At 42.2% G+C, this 6,000-nt stretch overlaps 1 protein-coding gene across 1 annotated transcript in view; it reads right to left on the minus strand.

Moving 5' to 3' along the window:
• The window catches only part of LOC134612512 (granzyme A-like), a 47,534-nt gene extending 42,092 nt beyond the window's left edge, over window positions 1–5,442 (minus strand). Inside the window, exon 1 of the mRNA XM_063456892.1 lies at window positions 5,348–5,442. The gene's annotated coding sequence lies outside the window, so the exon portion shown is untranslated. The remainder of the gene's footprint in view (window positions 1–5,347) is intronic.
• Window positions 5,443–6,000: the final 558 nt, after the last annotated feature.

The following is a 6,000-nucleotide window of genomic DNA, read 5'->3' on the forward strand; positions in this document are numbered from 1 at the left end:
TACACAGCGGGTAGGGGGGTGCTTGGAAGTCACAATATAACCTGGTTTGGCATGTTAAACAAAATAAGGTTAGGATCGCTAACAAAGGGTAATACATAGAAATAACTACATAGTAAACGCAGGAAAGCACTAATCATGATCATTCGGATCTATTCCAGTCAGAACCCCATGATCTAAATATCCATAGTAAGGGGTACTATCGCATAGCCAAATACGTCTTCAGCTCACAAGTACAAACCAGTAAGTTAAAAAACTTCCCAATCCATATCTATTGTCAACACATAACATACTATACCATTACAGTAAGCGGCACAAGCGGAAAGACGAAGGCAGTCATACACACTCTCAGACGCACGTTAACCAGGATAACCAACACATAATTAATTTCCTAACACATCATAGACATACCACAAAGAAACGCTAGAATTAAGACTACGCTAATAACCACACAAACATACGCGAAGGCCATCACTGGGCAACGTTACCTTGGCACAAAGGTCTTAATACTTCACAAATACGAACAAGCATTTACCCTAATAAAAGTTAAAGTCACCCTTAACACATGTGAAATTAAACAAGAGTCACTTCATTCCCTTAATCCGTTAGATCCAGCAGTAATCGCCCATACCAGCCACCCCTTAGAGGACCAACAGTTGATTCAGGTTCGTATAACTTAAATCAATCGAAAAGCACACACAACCATAGAGAAGTTACCAATGATAATCTTGGTCCACAGGTGGTACACATATTTAAAGTCAAGAATCCCGCGACTGATAAGATCACCTTTCTAAGACGATCAAGTATGTTGTATCCAACATGCCACTCACCCCAAGCAGCGTTATACTGGCAAATAGGGTTCTTGAACAGGCCATACACAGGCAAGACATAGTAATCCGCGAGACCAACACCCATCCTCACATAGAGGTTTGCCAGTTCAAATCATAGATATTGTCTCGAACCGCTCTACTCAAGAACTCTAGTTAGGATTTCACTACTCTCTGTCACTATATACAAAATAAGTCTCCAGATGCCTACACCCTGCCTTCGCTCAAAGGCACAGCACAAGATCCAAATCATAGCGCCTCTATCAGCAATTTGGCATCAGCAGGGCCTCACCCGGCAATTAAAGAAGCCAGTTAATGCAAGTCATTGTAACTATAGCAAGTAAAGACTTGCGTTTAAATTTCATAGTACGTCGCACGCATCAGAACAAGCATACGATTTCTCCCTACCCAGCACACCAGCCAGACCTCCTACTCCAACTACAGCTCCTACAGCAGGATAAATTCAAGACTCCTCTAGTCCCTGTTCATTAAGATCTTGGACAGTCCCAAAGATCGCAGCAAAACTCAGGCGTAGGGGGTTACAGTACCCGGCCACTGCCAGGAAAGCTGAATTGTACAGGATCATGATGACCAGGGCAGATAATCCACAGCCAGGGTCTAGCTCTCAAGAGCATATCATTGACACTCTCACAGGGATTCAGACCACTATGACAGAAAAGACGTTGTCCTTACTCATAGCATCACAGGATATAGTAGAAAACAAAACCTTCAACGACGGGGACCTGTCACAGGTGCTCAAGGCCAAAGACCCTAGGCTGGGGAAAAACTGTCTATACCAGATTTCGTACTCGCATTTGGGTTATATTGGATGTCATATGCTTTAACTTTCCACAACGTAGAGAGGAACTGGACTTGTATATGCACAAGTTGGTAGATCTGGGAAACAAGTATGGTGGGTCTAATTTTTATGACTACCACAAGACTTTCTCACCCAAGGCAGGGGCAACATTCGGAAAGTTTAACATAAGAATAGATTGGAGTCATATGGACACCGAGTTATTCTGTCACCACTTTGCCGGGCTAGTACCACTGGCTTGTGCCATCTGCACATCAAACTCGCACACTACCAACTTGTGCTCCAACGAGCCCAGTTTTCCCACCACCAGCTACTCATCCCCTAGCACTTGCAGGACAGAACAGAAAGGCTTAAGGGATAAACTTTTGGTAGACCGATAGTGTTCTTGGGAAAAGCACAGGTGTGCAACAATTTCAATGCAGGAGGCTGCAGTTTCAGCACCTGCAGATTGTTACACGTATGCTCGATCTGTTACCAAGCTCACGTTAAGACCATGTGCCCAAATCGCCTCTTCCCAAGAAAATTACTGACTGAAATTCAAGTTGACACCTTAGCCTTCTACCTAAATGCACACCCCTCATAGTTAGTACACTTTCTAGTCACAGAGTTCACATAGGGTTTCCACACAGGATTGATCACACTTCCCACTGGCACACTAAAGTGCAACAACCTACAGTCGGCCACTAGAGAACCAACAGTAGTAGATAACTTGCTCAGTTCAGAAACTGTGAAAGGGTTTATGCTCGGGCCTTTTCTAAATCCACCATTCACGTGCTGGCGTACCAACCCCTTGGGTATAGCAACTGACAAATACAACAATAAAAAGAGATTGATCGATTTGTCTGCTCCACATTCTGTCGCCATACCTAGTCTCAACTCACTCATACCATCCGAGGAGTATTCACTGCAGTATGCCACAGTAGACAACGCCATACAGGCAATCTTGAAAGCTGGAGGCTGGGGTAGCAGCTTGGATCAGCAAAACCGACATTACCAATGCATTCAAGCTGCTTCCCATACATCCGTCACTGTGGCATCTGCACAGAGTATTATTATTTCACTAACCGCTTAACAATCTTTTCAACCTATTTGCCGAAACACTGTGTTGGCTCCTGTTGAACATCACTAGTTGTCCAGTTGTAATACATTACCTGGACGATTTTCTCATGGTAGAACACCCCAATACCACACTACAGAGCATGGCGAAGACACTAGCACTATTTTCCGCACTAGGGGTGCCAGTAGCGGACGAGAAAACAGTAGGTCCTACTACGAACTTAAGGGATACACCTAGACTCAGTTACCATGCAAGCGAGTCTCCCAGGCAATAAAGTTCAGAGAATCAAGGCAGAGGTCGAAGCCTGTTCGAAATATATCCAATAGTGGCAGCAGCGCTAGTGTGGGACCACCAGTGGGAAGGGAAGACCATAAAATGTGACAACATGGCAGCTAGTGACATTATTAACAAAGGCAGGTCATCTTCGCTAACATTCAAGAGTCTAGTTAGGAGACTCACATAGTTAGCAGCGACACAACATTTCCACTTGATATGTGAGCACATACCAGGCATAAACAACACAGCAGCTGATGCCCTTTCTCGTTGCAATCTACAGGTTTTCTTTCAACAACATCCGTCAGCCAAGAGAATACCAAGCAGGTCACCACTATTCCATGAACTCATCCTGGACCAACAACACTAATGGCACATGGGAGAATGCTGGCACAAACAGCACTATCAGCAAACACTAGGCGTTCATACAATCGAGCACTCACTTTATTTAACAGATTTACCATAGAATATCAAATACAAAACCAATTCACGTTAGATACTATGGTGGCCTTTACCTCTTTTAGCCACCTAAATCTAAAACTCGCACACAATACCATAAAGCTCTATCTAACAAGCATACAATGCTATGTCACTAACACATACCCCAGCCACAGTACCTTCTTTTCATCAAACCCAATTAAAAACATTTTAAAAGGCATCCTATGGTTAGAAGGCCCCAAAACTACAAAAGGACAACCGATATATGGGGAAAGGTTCAGAGCCTTATCCGACACATTAGACTCACAGCCCTTCGAAACAGAAACAAACAACACCATCAAATCCGCTATGTTTCTGGCATTTTACGGGTTTCTACAGCCTAACGAGTTTAAAGTAGGGAACACCAATGACACCACCAATATGCTCATAATGGGAAACCTAAACAAAGTAGGGGACCACTATGTTTTGACCCTACGCACGACTAAAAAAAACAAATGGTGCCACCTGTCGACATACCGCTATTCCCAACAGGAAACAAGTGGTGTCCTGTTAAATTGCTAGACCTATCACTGTCCACCCGCACAGGTCAAGAGAAGACCGCTCCTCTGCTACGCTTACACAGCAACCCACTGACAACGTCTAAATTAATGTCATACATAAAAACCCTAATCACAAAAATAGGGAGCGATCCAACAGCCTTCACAGGCTATTCATTTCACATAGGAGCAGCAATGGCTGCCTCAAGCCAAAATGTTCCGGTACTCATAATTTAAAGATTGGAACGATGGAAATCATCGGCTTACAATCTTTATATACCACAACCAGAGAAAGAGCTAAGAAAAGCCTTTCAAGAATTAGCTAGTTAAGTATACAGTCACGTTTGCATGTATATTGTAAAGATTTATTACGTATTAAAGTGGCATGGTTAAATATCCTTTTTGCCCTCTTTATTTACAGGCCCGCCCGGACATCGGTTTTGGCACACCACAACCGACTTTAGTTAATTATAAGGTATTAACATCAATACGGCTTATTTCCCTGACCACAAATGAGAAGGCGGAGCCTGGAGTTGTGGGAGGGGTTGATCTGGCCTATATATACTCAAACCTACCTCTATATGGGGCTGACGTCGGCTGGTCACCCCACCCACCACTACCTCTATTCAGCTACATCTTGGTGGGCCCTCTTTATTTACAGGCCCGCCCGAACATTGGTTTCGGCACACCACAACCGACTTTAGTTAATTATAAGGTATTAACATCAATACGGCTTATTTCCCTGACCACAAATATATATATACATACATTTATATATCTTTTATTATTTGTTTTTTATTGCAACAAAAACTGGGGCAACCCTGCCTGTGTGGACCAGCCTCCACTGATCAAAATTGAAAATGCATCTGTTCCATGAAACAGGTGGCCTTCCCTCTTTTTTCTCATTGGTAATGTGCTCTAAATAGAGCTGCTTCTCGACGTTCAGCTTCAGTAGTATGATGAACATGAATGAAAAAAAATGTCTGTTGTGAACATAGCAATATATTTAGGACAACAGACAGAAATATGCAAAGGACGGTACACTGACGTGAGAATGGTCTCACAGGTTGTTCATGAAATATATGGCACCCACCCTTATTACTGTTAACCACACACAATCTATGTCACTTCTATAATCTATGATCTAGGTGATGGTGTAGTTGAAGGTAATCAGGAAATTACACTTCTAGTCTCTGAGGTCCTAGAGGAAGTAAATGAAAATAATTAAATGGGCAGCTGGATATAGGATCCACTCTAACAAGAGAAATAAATTGTTCCAGATACTCAAATGTAATTGGACAAATAAACACAATCATAAATAAAGTGTTATTTTTCAATACTTGTAGGCAATTATTGCTTGAAATCTGTAATGCACGGACATCACCAAACACTGGGTTTCTACCTTTGTGATGCTTTATCAGACCTTTACTACAGCTGTCTTCAGTTGTTTGTTCATGGGTCTTTCTGCCTTATGGTTTAAGCCTCAGCTATTGCAGACTATTCCACTTCTTTGCCTTAAAAAATACGTGGATTACTTTCGCAGTATGTTTTGTGTCATTGTCCGTCTATAAAGTGAAGCGCTTTTTAATCGACTTCACTGAGTTTGGCTGAATCTGACAACATATCCCTATACACTTCAGTATCCATCCAGCTGCTTCGGTCTTCTGTCACATCAATGAACACTAGTGACCCCTTTTGGTGAACCCTCTGTATTTGCTCTTCTCTTTTTGGTAGACTTGGAAAATAAATGATATGTCTACCTCCTGGAGAGTGTTCCTCACTTGGCTGGATGTTTGAAATTAGTTTTTCTTTAACATATAAAGGATTCTACGATCCTCCACCACTGTGTTTTTTTTTGTGGACGTCCAGGTCTTGATGTGTTGCAGAGTTCATCAGTGCGTTCTTTTTTGCACCAAACTGTAAAAAAGTTTTCATATCCAGTGCAACTAAAGAAGAAGAATTCAGATTCATGTATCAGTCCTGATTGTTAAATGCTTCATATATCTAGGCTTTAAATAAATTTTAGATAGTTAACGTTAACCTTATACCAACCCC

The sequence above is a fragment of the Pelobates fuscus genome, chromosome 5 (assembly GCF_036172605.1).
Source record: "Pelobates fuscus isolate aPelFus1 chromosome 5, aPelFus1.pri, whole genome shotgun sequence".
Classification (NCBI taxonomy): Eukaryota; Metazoa; Chordata; class Amphibia; order Anura; family Pelobatidae; genus Pelobates; species Pelobates fuscus.